Here is a 20502-nt window from a genome sequence, read left to right as displayed (position 1 = left end):
GCTTTATTTAGTGACAAAACCAACCAATCATTACCATCCACTGTGTGCGTTTCACCTCATCAACAAATGTTGGGTCACCTTTCAGAATGCAAGGAAATGTCAAAGACTTAAAACTCTCCTTCAGACTTGCAATTCAGATGTGTTTGTGCCACTATTGTTTTATGTCGCCAAACCAATGATTTTTCATGGAGTGCAACATTTTCATTGGTTACAACTATATCAGGACAGTCCTTCCCCTGTTTTCACAATGCTTCATCATGAGCTGCTTTCAGCAGAGAGACGTACATTGCCACATTAATGGCCTCACAAAATGTAGATTTTCCTAGTAGTCTATGTCGGAAAGTCTTAATTTTATTAAAGACACGGAGGCGAGTATTATGCTTTCTTATATTGCTTTAATTTCCAATAGCAGCCAAGATAAGCAAAAACTACAGTTCCCAGGGGGCTCAGCGGAACAACTGGCCAGTGGGAACACAATAAAACTAAAACCATGTAACCAATCATAATGTAACAGCACCAATAACGTCACTTCTGACTGCGAACATTCCTCTTTTCGTCGGCGAGCAGCTGATAGAAAGTCACTAAACAGTGGAACAATCGCTAAAAAAATAGAAAAGGCTAAAGTCCAGGAGCAGAACTCTTGACCCAAATCCAACCAGGAAAGTTGAGATACAGAAGACACCGTAGGAGGCTCCGAAGAGGAAGAATAGGAGACCAGCTGAAGTGGAAGACGTTCCTGTCTGTTGGAATCGACGTCACGAAGATGCCGGCGGCAACGCTGGAGTCATTAAAGGGAGGGAGAACACAGATTAGAAGTGTAGAAGTGGGATAATACTCGCCTCCGTGTCTTTAATAAAATTAAGACTTTCCATCATAGACTACTAGGAAAATCTACATTTTATGGCAAGCCCGGAGACTCCTATTATGCTTGTTTAAAGCATATGAACCACCATAGAAGCCACAGTATCAACAGGTTTGCAATAAAATATTCGAAACACATTGCCATTAGACCAATCCGCTGATCTCAGAATGTCCTCTAAACGGGAGCCAGCCCAAATGGCCTTAGAAGCCATTGCTCCCCTGGTGGATTGGGCTCCGAAAGTGGAGACATCAATGCCCGCAAGGGAAATAATCCAATGGACCCAACGGGTAAGGGTAGCAGAGGAAACAGGGAGATGGGGTTTAAGAAAATAGATGAGAAGTTGGGAATGAGAGGACATTCTGAGCTCAGCAGTTTTTTGTTCATACACTTTGAGACATTGACCCACACATAGTTTAGGATGGGAAGGAAAATAAGGTTAAAAAACAGAGTTCAAATTTGTCTTTGTCCTTCTATTAATATGAAATAAAACACCTGTAGGAGAAAACTGGTGAGAAGAAACATCAAGAGCTTTAACATCTGACACCAGTTTGATAGAAACCAGGCAGAAAGAGCGGAATTATCTGGCCAATCAGAAAACAACTTATGTACCACATTAACATCCCATGAACTTGAATACTTAGCCAACGGAGGTTTGGAAAATCGAACTTCTCTTACAAGGCGGCAGATTAAAGGATGCACACTAACTGGCTTCCCATCAATAGGGGAATGGTTTAGAGAAATGGCCGATCTATACAAGTTGACTGTTCTATAGGACTTACCTGCACTGGCTTCAGAAGCCAAGAAATTGACCACACAATTTAGAGGGGCTGAAAAGGGATCGCTATGTCTTTCCAGACACCAGCATGCCCATAAAGACCAAGCGGACTTGTAAGCTTTGGAGGTCCCAGGGGCCCAGTCTTTGCTGATAAAGAGAGAAGCCTCTTGTGAAATGAGGATGTCAGGAGGGACAGGCCGGAAACTTTCCAGGCCGACAGAACCAAAGAGTTGTCCAGGATCAAATTGTGAGGAAGACCCAAGGGGTTCTGAAGCAGATCTTTGCGAACGGGGAGGAGAACTGGGAAATCCATTGCCATTTCCAGAAGGGAAGGGAACCAAATCTGGGACTGCCAGAAAGGAACCACGATGACTAAGGTTGTCAATTGGCGATGAACTTGGGCAAGAACCCTGTTGATCATGAGGAAAGGGGGAAGGCATAGTTGAGGTGAAGGGGCCAGTCTTGAAGGAAAGCATCCGTAGCTAGAGCCGAAGGGTCTGGACGCCAACTGAAAAACCGAGGCAACTGGATGTTGAGGTGAGAAGCAAACAAATAGATATAAAAAGGGCCCCTTTTTTGTGAGAGAGATTGGAAGACGGATGGAAGAAGCCCCCAATCACTGGAGTCCTGCAGATAGCGAGAGTGCCAGTCTGCTACCGCAGTTAGATCTCCTGGGAGATACTCTGCTGTCAAAGAAAGTTTGTTTGACAGGCAATACTCCCAAAGGCTCTTCGTGAGCTCCACCAGGGGTTTGGATTTGGTGCCACCTAGATGGTTGATGTAGCGGACCGCAGAAACATTGTCCATGCTCAGAAGAATGGAACACCAAACCCTGTTCTTTGTGAGGCTTTGAATTGCAAAGGAACCTGCAAGCATCTCTAAACAATTGATGTGCAATTTCGATTCCTCTTGAGACCATGTACCGCCAGTCGATATTGGACCACAGCGGGCCCTCCAACCTGACAGGCTTGCATCTGATTCTAATACAAGATCTGGGGCCGAAGCGAAAATTGTTCGCTCATTCCAAGCGTCTAAATGGTCAATCCACCATTGCAGCTCGACGCAAGACTCCTGATCTAAGGAATAACATCTACGTAGGCCTGCCCCTGACGAAGATGTCTGATTTTTAGACGTTAAAGGACCCGATAATGAAGGGGGCCCGGAAAGATGGCTTGAATGGAAGCGGAGAGAAGGCCTACTATTCTCGCGAGAGATCTGACAGAAATGAGGGAGGTCCGAAGAAACTGAGCAATTTCTGACTTGATGGTTAAGACCTTTGACTGTGGAAGCAGGAGAGATGCCGTGGAAGAGTCCACGAGGAAGCCCAAGAACTCTATGTGCTGAGAAGGGAGGAGCATGGACTTCTCGCGATTGAGGAGGAAACTGAAATCGAGGAGAAGAGATCGAGTAGTACTGAGGTCGGACAGAAGAGGCAGTTTGTCTGTGTTCTTAATCATAATGTCGTCCAGGTAAATTATGAGTCTGATCCCCAGGGACCGAAGGAAAGCCACCACAGCTTTCATGACCTTCGTTACGCACCACAGTGCTGACGACAGACCGAAAGGAAGAGAGCTGAAACAATAGGTTACCCCTAGCCATTGGAATTGAAAGAATTTGGTGTGAGATGGATGAATCGGAATAGTGAGGTAGGCGTCCTGTATGTCCAGTCTGATCATCCAATCGTTTGGATGGAGGGTGTCTCTTAGGTGAATTATAGTCTCCATTTTGAAGTGACAGTACACTACAAATTGGTTGAACCATTTTAAATTTATCACCGGATGCATCTTTTTGTTCTTTTTCTGTACCAGAAAGATAGAGCTGAAAAACCCTGAGCGATTAAAATTGCCCTTTTTTGAAGAAGGCTTTGGACCTCCAAGGAAATGAGTTGGGACATTTCTTCCGAGAACACCAATGGAGGAGGGAACACTGTTTGGGAAGGCAGCTCGTAAAGCTCTATAAGATAACCTTGGACAGTATTGAGGACCCAAGGGTCTGCGGTGAGAGATCTCCACTTTTGGAGAAAGAACTTTAAACGACCTCCTACTTGTGGGGGTGAAACATAACCTACCTTGTTGGTTGTTGTTGTTGTTTCTGAAGTTCCTTTGTCCTCGACCCCTGAAACCACGACCTCTCTGAGGGTAGAATTGGGGTTTGTAATCTTGGGAACCGGAGTTGAAGGAACCTCTGGAGCCTTAGTTGGAGGAGGAACGTCCGGTACAGCGACCCCTGTCTCTGCCGGCTTGTCCAAAAACCCAAGGAGAAAATACTTTTTTAATTGCATGTTGAGCCTTGTCCAAAGAGGCAAAAGTAGAAACGAATCTGCTGAGATCCTTGATCAAAGAATCACCAAAGAGGAGACCATTAGCTTTAATACCAGGGTCCTGGGAAGCTAGATTCGCCAATTTGGGGTCAAGTTTAATTAATAAACCTTTGCGGCATTTGTGGGTGATCGCAGAATTAGCGTTTCCCAAAAGTCAAAAGGCACTCTGGACCCACAGGGAGATGACCTCTGCAGACAACTCCGTACCTACCAGGCGAGCAGAAACAGCCAGATCAAAAATGAGAGCCAAAGGACCCACCACATCAAGCAACTTATCCTGGCAGGTAGACCAGGCCTTGTCCACCCCTTTGCGCGGGTCTTTACCAAATTTGGAAAATAAAGTCAGCAGGGGTTGATCAATGACAGGGACAAGGGCGATTTTCTCCACCAAAGAGGGTTTAGGACATTCAGATTTCAACCTGGCCCTAGTAGTACAATTCAATGGAAGGCGAAGCCTGGTGGAGATATAGTCACCCACGTGTGAGGCAGGAAACCACTCAGTGGAGTTCGGGTGACGAATGGAAGAAGGGTCAAACATAGGAACCTCTTCGGAATCCAGGAAAGGCTCAAAATTGAAAGAATCCACGGAGGACCTGACTTGGCAGTTCAGGCTGGACTGTTCCCATGAGGCACAGGGTCGAGACTGATTTGCATATGGCCAGATCTAAACTGTGGTGGCATGGTGATTAAAAGAATGATGGATTTAACCCAGATCTCTTGACTGGGGATGATTTTTTTGATTTGTTCTGCATTCCGTCCATCAATTGTGTGTCTTTCGCTTTCTCGCCTAAAGTGCGCCGGGTATGACCAGACGTGGGTCCAGGGCTCAATGTGCCATTGGATGCAAGGTATCCTGGCTGATGAGGGTTGAAAACAAAAAAACAGTCCTAGGATGCTTCTTTCTGGTCCAGGGAGGACCTGGCTTGGCAGTTCGGGCTGGACTGTTCTCATGAGGCACAGGGTCAAGACTGATTTGCATAAGGCCAGGTCGAAACTGGGGTGGCATGGTGAGCAAAAGAATGATGGGTTAAATCCAGATCTCTTGAATGGGGATGAATGCTTTGATTTGTTCTGCATTCCGTCCATCAATTGTGTGTCTTTTGCTTTCTCACCCTAAGTGCGCCGAGTATGCCCAGACAGGGGTCCTGGGCTCACTGTGCCACTTGATTCAAGCTATCCTGGCTGATGAGAGGTGAAACCCCGAAACTGGTCCTAGGATGCTTATTTCCTGTCTAGGGAGGACCTGGCTTGGCAGTTCGGGCTGGACTGTTCCCATGAGGCACAGGGGCGAGACTGATTTGCATATGGCCAGATCTAAACTGGGGTGGCATGGTGATTAAAAGAATGATGGATTTAACCCAGATCTCTTGACTGGGGATGAATGTTTTGATTTGTTCTGCATTCTGTCCATCAATTGTGTGTCTTTCGCTTTCTCGCCTAAAGTGCACCAGGCATGCCCAGATGTGGGTCCCGGGCTCACTTTGCCACTGGATACAAGCTATCCTGGCTGATGAGAGATGAAACCCTGAAAACAGTCCTAGGATGCTTATTGAAGGTCCAGGGAGGACCTAGTTTGGCAGTTCGGGCTGAACTGTTCCCATAAGGCACAGGGTCAAGACTAAATTATTCTCACAGACTTCCAACCGGATGCCCTCTTTCTAACTGAAACCTGGCTCAATGAGAGTTCCGGACCTGACATGGCGTATGCTCTTCCCCCTAACTATACTTACCATGGAAAAAATCGCATTGATCGAACTGGTGGGGGCATAGCTATAATTTTTAAAACGGACTACACATGTAAAGGGGAAGACTTGGACTTCAAGGACTGTGAAGCCGGGTTGTTCAAACTCCTGCTATCTCCCAATTTTACTTTCTCCAGGGCCCTTATTTACCGCCCCCCTGGCCCCGCTGGACCTTGGGCAGCGATCTTCCCTGACCTTATTGCTCCCCTATTATTAGAAACCACCAACTTTATGATTCTAGGTGACCTGAACTTACATTTCAATGATACATCTTGCACTCCGAGCTCTACTCTTTCAGCTGATTTAGCGGCACTGAATGTTCGTTTACATAATTCAGGCCCCACGCATAAGGCAGGACACCTATTGGACCCTATTTTCTCCAACCTTGCTATCATTTCCTGTAAACAAGCCATTCCCATCCCATGGTCTGATCATTTTCTTGTGGAATTTATGATTGAACAGAAACAAGGTCCGACACCTTTTGCCCCTCTTGCCAAATCCAGTACTCATAGAAACTGGAAAAATATAGATATTAGTACTCTGAACTCAACGCTGAATAAAACTATGCCGACTATCACGAGTCTAAAAGATAACAGGGTCATCTACAATTGGCTAACCTCTGCCATTGATGAATGTCTTCCTCTATCTAACAAAAAGAATAAACAGGGCTACCAGCACCTCCCAGCCCCCTGGTTCTCAGAAATACTTAAAACAGAAAAAACTAAATGTAAAAATTTGGAAAGAAAATGGTGAAAAAATTATGAGCCAGACAGGAAATCTACTTACAAATTAGCCCTTCATAACTATCATCTGATGTGTAATACCGCTCGAGCCAAATACGCCACCCAGATTATTTTACAATCTCAAAACTGCCCCAAAGTGCTGTTTGGAGTGGTAAAGGAGCTCTCAGGTGACACTCGCCTACCCAAGCCTCCTGACCTTAACTCTAAAAAATGCAACGATCTGGCAATTTTCTTTGTGGATAAAATAGACAAAATCTACTCCGAATTCCACAATTACTCTAATCATCCCAATGCCAGTACAAAACCCCAATCCACCCACTCCCTACCTCCTCTTCCCACACAGGAAATGACCCAAGCTAATAGCACTAATCTACTTAATGAACGGCTTCCCATGGACACTGCTTCTTTTCATAATATCCTCACAAGCATTGAGTCTGGTTCCCCGCAAGATCCTATCCCCACTACTGTACTCCAAAAACTAGATCCCCCCCATACTTCTCTCCATCATGCAGCTCCTAAATATGTCACTCATGGAAGCTTGTGTTCCTGCAACCTGGAAACATGCAATGGTCCTCCCCTTATTGAAAAAAGCCAACTCCAACTCTGAAACTCTCTCTAACTTTCGCCCAATCACTCTCCTTCCCATTTTTTCCAAGATTTTGGAAAAACACTTTAATCTTCAACTGACCCAGTTTGTCGAAACTGGTAACATCCTCCACTCCTCCCAATCAGGCTTTCGTGCCGGCCACTCAACAGAGTCGACCTTACTGGGTGTGACTGAAAATATCGGCAAACTAATTGACAAAGGAGAAACGGTAGCTCTTCTCCTATTGGACCTAAGCGCAGCTTTTGATACCGTGTCTCACTCCTCTCTCCTAGAAATTCTTAATGCTAAGGGCATCGGCGGCAAGGCCCTCATGTGGCTGTCCAGCTTTCTATCCAATAGGGCTTTCCAGGTCTTCTCCTCCACAGCTCTTTTCCAGACTCACGTATCCCCATATGGAGTCCATCAGGGCTCCATTCTCAGTCCACTACTCTTTAATATATATGTTAGTCCTTTGGCTAGTATAGCAGAACAAGCTGGTCTGACTATTTATTCTTACGCTGATGACACTCAGCTTATTTTCTCACTTTCCCCCAAAGAAACCTCCAACCCACCCTCCTTGCAAGCAGGATTATCTAAGATAGCCGACTGGATGCAGACTAACAAACTCAAGTTAAATGGAGGAAAAACCGAACTCCTCATTTTTGGAAACAAAAAAGATCTCCCCATCCCATCTCTTTCAGCACGTAACCTGGGCATCACTATCGATGACCAACTGACTATGAAACAACAGGTGATCAGAGTAGCTTCTACTTGTTTTGCTATCCTGAAGTAGCTTCGGAAAATCCTTTGGATGCTTCCAGCAGCTACCCAAAGAACTGTCATCCAGGCTCTGGTTATTTCCAGACTGGACTACGGAAATGTACTCTATCTGGGTGCGAAAAAAGAAGTGCTCCACAAACTTCAAGTAGTCCAGAATTCTGCGGCCAGGCTTCTTTGCCAACTTCCCAGAACCGCCCCAACCTCTGGTGCACTTCGTGAACTCCACTGGCTGAGAATTGAGAACCGCACCAAATTCAAAGCCCTATGCTACATGCATAGAATAAATATGGGCTCAGCTCCCAACTACCTTAGAACTTTGGTCCAACACTACCAGCCCTCACGATCACTCCGATCCTCTAATCAATTAAAATTCCAGGTGCCCAGAATCAAACGTGCCAAAATGGGGGGACGTTCTTTTGCCTTCCTGGCTCCTTCTCTCTGGAATTCTCTTCCTACTCACTTACGTCACGAAAGGTTGTATCTTAGATTTCGAAAGGAACTTAAGACATGGCTCTTTAACCAGTAATCTTACCGAGTTGACTTCCTGACCCTGCCTCTGTCTTGCAATGTCCTATGCGCCGGGAAACCTCCGGGTAGCTGTACGCCATATCAATCCAATATAATAATAATAATAATAATATGGCCAGGTCTAAACTGGAGTGGCATGGTGAGCAAAAGAATGATCGATTTAACCCAGATCTCTTGACTTAGGGTGAATGTTTTTATTTGTTCTGCATTCCATCCATCAATTGTGTGTCTTTTGATTTCTCACCCTAAGTGCGCCAAGTATGCCCAGACGTGGGACCTAGGCTCACTGTGCCACTGGATTCAAGCTATCCTGGCTGATGAGGGGTAAAACCCCGAAACTGGTCCTAGGATGCTTGTTTTCAGTCCAGGGAGGACCTGGCTTGGCAGTTCAGGCTGGCCTGTTCCCATGAGGCACAGGGTGGAGACTGGTTTGCATATGACCAGATCTAAACTAGGGTGCCTAAGTGAGCAAAAGAATGATGGATTTAAGCCAGATCTCTTGACTGGGGAAGAAGGTTTTGATTTGATCTGCATTCCATCCATCAATTGTGTGTCTTTTGCTTTCTCACCCTAAGTGTGCCGAGTATGCCCAGATATGGGTCCTGGGCTAACTGTGCCACTGGATTCAAGCTTTACTGACTGATGAGGGGTGAAACCCTAAAACAGGCCTAGGATTCTTGTTTCTGGTCCAGGGAGGACCTGGCTCAGCAGATCAGGCTGGACTGTTCTCACTAAGCACAGGGTCAAGACTGATCTGCATATGGCCATGTCTAAACTGGGGTGGCACGGTGAGCAAAAGAATGATGGGGTCGATTCACAGAACTAACTTAAGACAAAATCCTAAACTTATTACTTTTGGTATTCACAGAGGTTAAGATTTTGTCTTAAGTTTGTCTTAAGACAAACTTAAGACAGACTTAAGACAGACTTAAGACAGACTTAAGACAGACTTAAGACAAACTTAAGACAAAATCCTAACTAAAGTCTGTCTTAAGTCTGTCTTAAGTTTGTCTTAAGTCTGCCTTAAGTCTGTCTTGAGTTTGTCTTAAGTCTGTCTTAAGTCTGTCTTAAGTTTGTCTTAAGACAAACTTAAGACAAAATCCTAACTTCTGTGAATACCAAAAGTAGTAAGTTTAGGATTTTGTCTTAAGTTAGTTCTGTGAATCAGGCCCGATGAATTTAACCCAGATCTCTTGACTGTGGATAAATGTTTTGATTTGTTCTGCATTCCGTCCATCAATTTTGTGTCTTTTGTTTGAATCTGTGCAGCATGACAATAGACACTTTCTTTCCGAGAGGGGCAGCTTGTCTGTCAGGTGGCCCGAGGGCACCAGAGGGTGTAGGAAAGAGCGCATGGGTTATATAACATCTGAATCATTGAGAGGCACATTATTATGCCTGATCCATAAAAACAGTGACCTTCTTAACCCAAGCAATTACCGGCTAATCACCTTTTTAGATCTAGAAGCAAAATCTTATGCCCAAATCCATCTGAAAAAACTAGAAACCTGGGCAGAAGATAACGAGCTTCTCCCCTTATTTCAAACAGACTTTCGCGGAGGTGCAGTCACAAGCGACAACATAACGTCTGCCCTGTGTCATCAAGCCACCCTGTTGAACCAACCACCACTGTTTTGTTGCTTTGTCGACTTAACCACAGTCTTTGATAAGGTCGACAGACAAACTCTCTGGAAGAAACTAGTAAACTGGTGCACTCCATCCTCGCTCCCAATGGCCATAACGTCTCTATACCCGGAAACCTGGGTACAAGTGAAAACAGGCCCTACTTCCCTCTAAGCTAAAATCAACATGACTGGCACCCTAAAAGAAGGCTGCGTGCTTGCTCCCCTTCTTTTCAACCTGTACACAGTGGACTTGGGAAAAGATCTCTCCAACAGTTGCCTTGTGCCTCCTAGTCTTGGCCATCATCATTTCCATATTCTACAATTACACGGATGACATTGTCATTATGGACCACACCAAAGTGGGGTTGCAACACACTCTGACAAGCCTGCACAAATACAGTATGATGAATTATCTTACCAATAATCCAGATAAAACCAATATCCTCGTATATGATAGGCAAAAGACCAAAAAATAAATCACATGCACCATAGGCTCCACGACAATCAACTCAGCGCAGAAATATAAATACCTGGGGTCTGGTTCACATAAACCACTGAAACTACCACTCGTAAAAAAGATCTGATTAAGAAATTGACGACCATTACCTACGGTTTATCAAAACTCAACAACAGACTGAAAAGTTTGTCAGCACAGGGTATGAGGAAAGTCACCAAAGCTTCCCTCCTCCCAGCTCTCTCATATGGGCATCAAGCGTACCCGGGAACCTGCTCGGAAATTCTGGAGTGGGCACAGTGCATGGCGTCTAAAGAAAATCTTTCAACTCCCTCAACATCTCTCTAGGGCTGGAGTTTGAACTGGTCAGACAAACATTAATCCTCGGTAACCGCTCAGCCCTCCACAGGGCTTGGTCGCCCCACTCACTGCTGCCGCTCCTGCCTGCCTTTGCCGCCTCCTGCCTGCAGATTCCTTCGCTCGCTGCCCGCTGCTCCTGGGAATTTCCCGCTGCTCCTGGGAATTTCCCGATGCCCGCTGCTTCTTGGAATTTCCCGCCGCTGCCTCCCTGCGGCCCCGCCCCCCTGTGATTCCATTCGCCGCCCCGCTCCCGCCACCCAGCTGCTCCTCCCTCCCGGCTCCTTACTTATGACGCCCCCAGAGCGACCGCGCAGCGGACGCGCGCAGCGGGAGCGCCGATTGAGCGCCGAAGGCACGCCAAAGGTAAGCCCAGCGCCAGACCCCCTGGTCCTCGCCCTCGCCAGCACACCCTGCACATCTACGACGCCATAACCCTCCATGCACTCAACGGCGGCCGAAACACCGCCTGCTACCAAGCCACCCCGAGACGCACCCACGGACCCTTCACCTGCCTGACCTGCCGCTTCACCGGCCTCCGACCCAACACCGCACCTGCTAAACCGAGCCCAAACAACAAACACCTGATGTGCATCCTGCTCAACACCCGCTCCGTTCACAGGCATGCCGTCGAACTCTGGAACCTCCTCGACTCGACAGCACCAGACATCGCCTTCTTGACGGAAACCTGGATGAACGCCTCCTCAGCGCCCGACGTCGCCATCGCCGTCCCGGAAGGCTACAAAATAACCAGGAAGGACCGCGTCAACCAGACAGGAGGAGGCATCGCCACCATCCGCATCACGACCAACTCCGATGACACCTTCACCTCCGCCGAACACCTCCACTTCCAGATACACACCGACCCCAAGACCACGCTCAGAGGCACCCTCGTCTACAGACCACCGGGACCATGCACACATTTCAGCGAAGACATCACAGACTTCGTCAGCCCGCACGCCATCAATTCCACCGACTACATCCTCCTGGGGGACCTCAACTTCCACCTGGAGGACAACAAGGACCGCAACACCACTGCTCTGCTGGACAACCTGGCCAACCTCGGACTCAAGCAACTGGTAACCACCCCCACCCACTACGCCGGCCACACGCTTGACCCAGTATTCTCATCCAGCAAATACGTCACCTTCAGCCACTCCACCAATCTCCAGTGGACTGACCACAGCTGCGTCCACTTCAGCTTCAGTAAAACGACGACCCACCACCACCCTCAACAAGCCCCCCGCAGGAGCTGGAACAAGATCACCGGCGACCAGCTCACCACCTTCCTCAGCCAGAACCCCCCCACCAGCTCAACCGACCCCAACGAAGCCGCCAACAACCTCACACAGTGGATCACCAACTGCGCAGATGCCCTCGCACCACTGAAGAAGAACCCCCCCAGCAGACGCGGCAGCAAGAAAGTCTCCTGGTTCACCGACGAGCTCATCACCTCCAAGAAGAACTGCCGCTCCCTGGAGAACACCTGGCGCACCAACCAGACCACAGACAACATGACGGCCCTCAAACACGCCACCCGCAAACACCACCAACTGATCCGCGCCACAAAGAAGACAGCCTTCAAGGAACGACTGGACAACAACACCCACAACAGCAAGGAACTCTTCAGCATCGTCAAAGAGCTCTCCAACCCCGACGCCGGAAACAATGACATCACTCCCTCGCAAGACCTCTGCGACTCCCTCGCAGCCTTCTTCCACGACAAGATCGCCAACATTCACAACAGCTTCGGCCCACCAACCACGAACCCCACCACCGAACCGATGCCCCCCACCGCCACCCTCCACACCTGGTCCCCAGTCAGCACCGAAGACACAACACGCACAATGAACACCACCCACTCCAGATCCCCTACGGACCCCTGCCCACACCACATCTTCAACACGGCCGACCACATCATCGCACCCCACCTCCGCGACATCATCAACGCCTCCTTCAACACCACCACCTTCCCGGAGAGCTGGAAACACGCCAAGATCAGTGCCCTGCTGAAGAAACCAACTGCAGACCCCTCCGACCTCAAGAACTACCGCCCCATCTCGCTCCTCCCGTTTCCTGCCAAAGTCATCGAGAAGACCGTCAACAGACAGCTAGCCGCCTTGCGTTCGACACTGTCTGCCACCGCACCCTGGTACAGCGCCTGAACAACACCGGCATCCAGGAGAAGGCCCTGGAGTGGATCACCTCATTCCTCGCCGGAAGAACCCAGAGAGTCCGCCTCCCCCCGTTCCGTTCAGCGGCCACCGAAGTCATCTGCGGCGTTCCACAAGGGTCATCGCTCAGCCCCACCCTCTTCAACGTCTACATGAGCCCCCTCGCAACCATCGCACGTCAATACAGCCTCAAGATCATCACCTATGCCGACGACACCCAGCTGATCCTCTCCCTCACCAGCGACCCGGACGCCGCCAGAGCCAGCCTACACGAAGGGATGAAAGACGTCGCCGAATGGATGAAGAACAGCCGCCTGAAACTGAACTCAGACAAGATGGAGGTTCTCATCCTGGGATCATCACCCTCCGCCTGGGACGACTCCTGGTGGCCCCCTGCCCTGGGAGCCACCCCCAAGCCAACGGACCACGCACGCAACCTAGGCTTCATCCTGGACTCCTCCCTCTTGTGACCAGACAAGTCAACGCCGTCTCGTCTTCATGCTTCAACACCCTGCGCATGCTTCGAAAGATCTTCTGGTGGATCCCCACCTAGACCAGGAAGACGGTCACCCAGGCCCTCGTCACCAGTCGGCTGGACTACGGGAATGCCCTCTACGCCGGCACCGCCGCCAAACTCCAGAAGAAACTCCAACGGATCCAGAACGCCTCAGCACGACTCATCCTGGACATCCCCCGACACAGCCACATCTCCGGACACCTGAGAGACCTGCACTGGCTCCCCGTCAACAAAAGAATCACGTTCCGACTTCTCACCCACGCACACAAGGCCCTCCACGACCTGGGCCCCAAGTTCCTCAACAGCCGCCTGACCTTCCACAAGCCCACCCGCCAGCTCCGTTCCGCCAGCCTTGCTCTCGCCACCGTCCCCCGCGTCCGCAGAGCCACCACCGGAGGAAGATCCTTCTCCTACCTGGCAGCCAAGACATGGAACTCCCTCCCCATCCACCTCCGGACAACGCAAAACCATCTCGCCTTCAGGAAGCAACTCAAGACCTGGCTGTTCGAGCAGTAGCGTCCCCCCCCCCAGCACCTTAAGGGTGAGCAGTGCGCTATACAAATGCCTATGATTGATTGATTGATTGATTGATGCTGACTTTTTAAAATATGACATTTGAATTTTTTTCAATCCACAGAGTAATCCCTACAGAGCAGTCTGTGAGACATATTTGAGAAACGTGGCTCCCCATGGAACACACAGCTCGAGAGATCTATGGTTGCCACATAAATAAATAAATTAGCACTCGCTCTGTCTTACATCTCATATGGTACCTGGAATAAGCACATTAACAAACAAGTCTAATTAGCTTCGTTTCTGGCAACACTAAAAACTTGTCATTTCCTTAGCCCACTAAATGCCCCATATCTGGTAATCAAACCACAGCCATATCTCCCTGTCTCACTGAATTAAAAAACCAGAAGAAACATCATGTATATGCGACTGCATGCATTACCAATCGTGGACTTTAGGCAAAACAATATACAGGAGGAGCATGTCAACTGCATAGCTACAAACATGAATCATGGCTCCACCTCCTGTGTTGCTTTTCGACTTTAGCTAATGAAATGAGAATCTTCCTTAGGGAATTATATCTGAGCAAAAAAGCATGCACCTGTCTCAAGGCCTCAGCAATATGTTTCACACAAAAGGAACCTCATATCCTGGCCGCTGTGGAAGATTCATACAATCTGTCAGGGATGCTCTCCAGCCCTGTACTAGTCCCCGACATCGCCCACGCACAGTCCAAAAGATGATATTGGATTATTTTAAACACATCTCGAAAGTACGCTGATCCTGCCTTGAAGGAGAAAACTGAGAACGGAGAAACTTAATGGTTTTATTCAAACAACGGTCTAACTTAAATTGGTAAATAGCCACAAAGCTCAAGCACTTTATAAGAGAATTAGGCCCCAAGATAAAACAAGAGGAGCTTGAGGAGTACTGAAAAGCAGGAGAACAAGGGCATCCGATGAGCCAGTCGGGTTTCTTCACTAAGGCTGATCAGAGATTTGCTGCTAAAGTGGCAAAGCCCAAGCGCTTTACAAGAGAACTGGGTCCAACGTTGAATACGAGGTAGATAAGGACAATGGAATACAAGGAAGAACTGGGAAACAGATGAGTCAGACGGACGACATCTACAGGGGCCGGCAATAAAGAGAACTAGAATTTGATATGGGTCACCTTGATACCTCTCAGACATCCCTACACATTAACAAGACTGCGCCATATCACACATCATCAGGTGCCCCCATAATGTGCTCTCATGTGCAGTGCTCCTAATCAACAATCCCACGACGCACGGCATGCACTATCCTCATGAAGCGCAACACCTAAATCTCCCTTGAGGTACATCAATCAATCAATCAATCAATCATGGCATTTGTAAAGCGCACTACATACCCGCGAGGATCTCAAGGCGCTAGGGAGGGGGAAGCTGCTACTGTTCGAAGAGCCAGGTCTTGAGAAGTCTTCTGAAGGTCAGAAGGTCTTCGGTCTGCCGTAGGCGGATGGGGAGGGAGTTCCATGTCTTGGCGGCGAGGTGGAAGAATGATCTGCCGCTGGCAGTCATTCTTTAGATGCGGGGGACGGTGGCGAGGGCGAGGTCTGTGGAGCAGTGCTGGCGGGTGGGGGTGTAGAGGCTGAGTCGGCTGTTGAGGTACATTGGTCTGGTGTTGTGAAGTGCCTTGTGTGCGTGGGTGAGGAGTTTAAAGGTTATCCTCTTGTTGACAGGGAGCCAGTGAAGGTCTCTCAGGTGGGGTGTGATGTGGCTGCGGCGAGGGATGTCGAGAATCAGGCGTGCGGAGGCGTTCTGGATGCATTGAAGCCGTTTCAGGAGTTTGGCTGGGGCTCCTGTGTACAGTGCGTTTCTGTAGTCCAGTCTACTGCTGACGAGGGCCTGGGTGACCGTCCTTGTTTCGGTGGAGAGCCACTTGAAGATCCTGCGAAGCATGCAGAGGGTGTTGAAGCAGGAGGAGGAGATGGCGTTGACCTGCTTCGTCATGGAGAGGGTAGAGTCAAGGATGACCCCTAGGTTGCGTGCGTGGTCAGTGGGAGTTGAGGGTGTTCCTAGTGCAGTCAGCCACCAGGAGTCGTCCCAGGCCGAGGGGGTGGATCCGAGGATGAGGACCTCCGTCTTGTCCGAGTTCAGCTTCAGTTGGCTGATTCTCATCCAGTCGGCGACAGCCTTCATTCCTTCATGGAGGGTGGTTTTGGCGGTGTGGGGGTTCTTGGTGAGGGAGAGGATCAGATGGGTGTCGTCGGCATAGTTGATGATGTTGAGGTCGTGCCGTCATGCGATCTGGGTGAGTGGTGCTGTGTAGCCGTTGAACAACGTTGGGCTGAGGGATGAGCCTTGGGGTACGCTGCAGATGATCTTGGTGGCTTCGGAGTGGAAGGGGGGGAGGCGGACGCTCTGTGTTCTGCCAGAGAGGAAGGAGGAGGTCTACTCCAGAGCTTTCTCTTGGATTCCGGCATCGTAGAGGTGTGTTCGTAGTGTGCGGTGACAGACCGTGTCGAAGGCAGCTGACAGGTTCAGGAGGATGAGGGCCGCGGTTTCTCCGTTGTCTAGCAGGGACTTGATGTCATCGGTGGCAGCGATGAGGGCAGTTTAGGTTCTGTGGTTGCTGCGGAACCCAGACTGGGACGGGTCCAGGATGCTGTTCTCCTCGAGGAAGCTGGTCAGTTGTTTGTTGACGGCCTTTCATCACTAGAGCTGCACTAGTGAACATGAATCACTAGAGTTGCACTGGTGAACACAAATCACTAGAGTTGCACTAGTGAACACGAATCACTAGAGTTGCACTAGTGAACACGAATCACTAGAGTTGCACTAGCGAGCATGAATCACTAGAGTTGCACTAGTAAACATGAATCACTAGAGTTTCACTAGTGAACATGAATCAATAGAGTTGCACTAGTAAACATGAATCACTAGAGTTGCACTAGTGAGCCTGAATCACTAGAGTTGCTCCTTTCTTGCACATCACCTTGTGCCCGCATGCTATACACAGCTGTTTGCCGTGTGCTGCACACTGCATTGTACCCCTATGCTACACATTGCTGCTGCACTTCGCTCTGTACAAGGTCATAAGTGATCACTGCCCAGTGTGCATTATTGCCTGCATGTGTACGGGACTTTATGAAAATAGGTGCCCATGCGTGTTATCTTTGTGCTTTGCACCTACTTGTTATGTGTCTTTACGGACTTACACTATACACAAGGAAAAACCTATTGCTTTAGGCAATGCTTGCTGATGTTATGTGTACCCAGGGCTTTAAGTGGGCCGGGTCCTGCTATGCTCAGCACCAGCAGTTCTAAAAAGCAGGCACTGACTGCTGAGACGGGTCCCTATCGGGCTCTCCATTTTTGCTCTCAGGTGAAAAGAAAATCTTAACTCTGCAGCTGTAGCACCCTTCACTGCCTTTGAGGTAACTTCAAAGAGACTCGTCATAGTTCTTTCTCAATCTCATCATTTCAGAACTGAAGCATTTTCAATATTATATACAAGGAAGCTATAGCTGTTTATTTATCTTCTACAACTGATAACCATTGGCAAAGCCAATAGCCCTGACATCTTGTAGGTGTAATGTTAATGACAGAAACAGCAAAATATCAGTCAGGCAGCACACTATGCTGAGAACCAATTTTTAGCTTGGATATTTTTTAAGCCATGCCTTTAATTACTTCAGCCACGACCCTTTGAGAACCCCCTGGGTTTTTATTCCACTTAAAGCCATGTGTGTACCTATAAATGAAAACCAATACAACCAGTGAACACAAACCAACTAAAAAAACAGAAGAAAACAATAACTGATCTTGCAATTACAGGGCTTTAATGAAAAGACACATTTAAACTATGCCACCAACTAGTCCAGTGATTACTCCTCTTATACCATTACTTTTATAACACAGGGGCATATTATCAAGAAACGGCGTTAAAATTATCGCCACTTTAGCGGCAGAAAGCTGCAGCTAAAGCGGCGATAATGGGCTTGATAATATGCCCTGGAGAATTCCAATAGAAGCCCATGTTCTGGTGTCAACATGGGCATCTATGGGAATTCTCGAGAGCATATTATCAAGCTCATTATCGCCGCTTTAGCGGCAGTTTTCTGCCGCTAAAGCGGCGATAATTTTAACGCCGTGCTTGATAATATGCCCCAGAACCATTTAAGGTTTTCATGTAGCAGGTAATCTTTCCATATTATAGAAATGTATTCTGCTGCACAACACTTGCATACCATTCACCTTCTTTCAGGCACAGCTCACCCTGCACACTCACCAAACATTTACTCTGCACAGTCTTCCTGACATTGGGCTGTCAGTCACCTACCACTCACACAGTGCCAAATCTGCACTTACACACCATTGACATACCTCTCACTCACCAGGCACGCAAACCTCTCACCCTGAACTCAAACCGATCATCCTGCTCTTATACTGGTGACATACTACTCACCCTACACTTGCACACCTCTTACCTTGTACACGGTAACACCTCTCATCCTATACATTCATACAATTCTCATTCTGAAGTAAACATTCATCAAACACAATGCATTCAAGCACTTTCACCCTGCACTCAAACACTCAATCTTGATTCATGCACCACTCACAATACACAGAGAACACCCACACCACTCTCCCTGCACTCGTACACTGCTCCAACACCTTTGATTATTAATCCAAAAGGCGAAACCTAATGTATTGACCAATGCTTGTTATGGGTAGGAACTAACACATGTTGTTCCCTTTTAAGGCCATTTAAAAAGTCTGTTAAGTTGTAAGTCTTTTGGAAGTTGCTCTCATTATTGGCCCAGCAATTAAAATCACCTAAAACAAGTATTTTTGCAAAATCTATCAAAACAGAAGAGTTTAGCTCAGAAAATTCCTGAGGAAAAGAGGGCATACTGTCTGGGGTCCGATAAGCAAGAATGCTAATTGGAGGTTGGTGCAAAAACTCTATTTTTATAATTAAAATATTGGTGCCTGAAATGCTATGGCAAGGAAGTTTGGAAAATTGACATTTTCTTTTTATTTATTATTTTCTTCTCAGGTATTTTTCTTCAAAAATTCTCCTAAATATGAATGTAAGGCGGGCCCGGGCCCAATCCCCTGTGTGTATCCAAACTGCTCTCTATTACGGTTGGCAATAACTTTCCACTTTGCCACGTTCTCGCATGACCAGATCGCTGTGGTTGGCGGTTTGTTATCTTTTGCGCTATTTTTAAAATACATTTTAAATATCCATAACTCCGGTTCTCTTAATTGTTTTTTTGTCATTTCTGCTGTCAAATAATTTTTTAAAGTTTATTCTACTTTTCTAAATTACTGTATGTTCTTGTGTTGTGTTTTCACTTTATTACTGTTTGAGTACTGCATAAATATGTTACACATGGCCTCTAAATTAAGCGTAACTGCCTTAGTCCCAAGCTATCAGAGGATTGAGCAAAGATTAATTTTGTGACTTTTTTGGCTCACCCTGACAAGGATTACAGCTATTGCTTGAGAACCGCTTACACCCTCCTCAGCCAACAACATCTCACATCTGCAAACACAGTAGATTTGCTTTTCACAAATAAGATTTGATGTAGTTTACTAAGAACCAAACTTTGTCAGGCCAAGAGTGCACTCTGTATCCTCATATATTAGTGCTCTAATGAGAAAGTCAGCTAGGTACAGAGAACAATGGCATAAATGCACCCTTTGGGTCAGGAACTTGGCCAAGACCGATGGGGAGGTGCTGAAACTGTGGCAGAGTTCTCTAATGATAATGGTTTCCTGTTTTGACAAAGCACTACATTCTTTGATCCTCCTTGATAGGTAGATTTAAGTAGGCATTCGAAAGGTTTCAGCCTGTTTATGTTTTGAACAACTATCACCACCTGATCCTAAGCCAGCATCTTTAACTTCAGTATAAATGGAAAAGGTTAGTCATAATATGTTTAGGGTGGGGTGAAGCCCACATCCCCTTTTCCTTGCAATAATACTGATGCACAAATCTGAGAATGGGATCAGCTTGATTGCTCCTAAAAGGAGAAGCTGTCTACTTTCTTCTGAAGTTCTTGGGATGCAGATACTGGCAGCAGAGGCCTAGCTGTGTGAAGGCATAGCGTTGTAGAGCAAATTCATTTTACAGCAATAAGAGGCCCCATGTACCTCAAGCTAGTTGAGTTCAGTGATGGGTACAGAAGGCCAACCCTTCCCAAAATAGAGTAGGCCTCATGAGTTGGTGGGGTTGAGGGTACATCATCGCACAGATAAATCTTTGGGACTTGTTGAAGGGTGCTTCACAGAAGGTTTCTGAGCATGTTAGTGCATCCATGTGCAAATCTTTGGGACTTCTAGAGTGACAACTGCTGAGATGGTCCTGAAGAGGGTGTCTCATTCACTGGCAAGAATTTCTGATGTGGGCCCTCAAAAGATAGTGGTGAGGGAGCTAGGTGGCTTCAGTGCGGAAAGCTTTTGTGAATTTCCGAAGTGGCACCATGAGATAGTGCTAAGGAGGGTGGCTCCTCCACATGCAGGTCTCTGACA

At 47.6% G+C, this 20502-nt stretch overlaps 1 protein-coding gene across 1 annotated transcript in view; it reads right to left on the bottom strand.

The window, feature by feature from the left end:
- Positions 1 to 377: 377 nt before the first annotated feature.
- LOC146839639 (uncharacterized) overlaps positions 378 to 20502 on the bottom strand; it is a 296238-nt gene continuing 276113 nt past the window's right edge. The window contains exon 7 of the mRNA XM_085650375.1: positions 378 to 778. The gene's annotated coding sequence lies outside the window, so the exon portion shown is untranslated. The remainder of the gene's footprint in view (positions 779 to 20502) is intronic.

The sequence above is a fragment of the Triturus cristatus genome, chromosome 4_1, assembly GCF_964204655.1.
Source record: "Triturus cristatus chromosome 4_1, aTriCri1.1, whole genome shotgun sequence".
In the NCBI taxonomy this organism is placed as follows: Eukaryota; Metazoa; Chordata; class Amphibia; order Caudata; family Salamandridae; genus Triturus; species Triturus cristatus.
The sequence above is the reverse complement of the archived record's forward strand: the minus strand, read 5'-3'. Positions and strand labels throughout refer to the sequence as shown.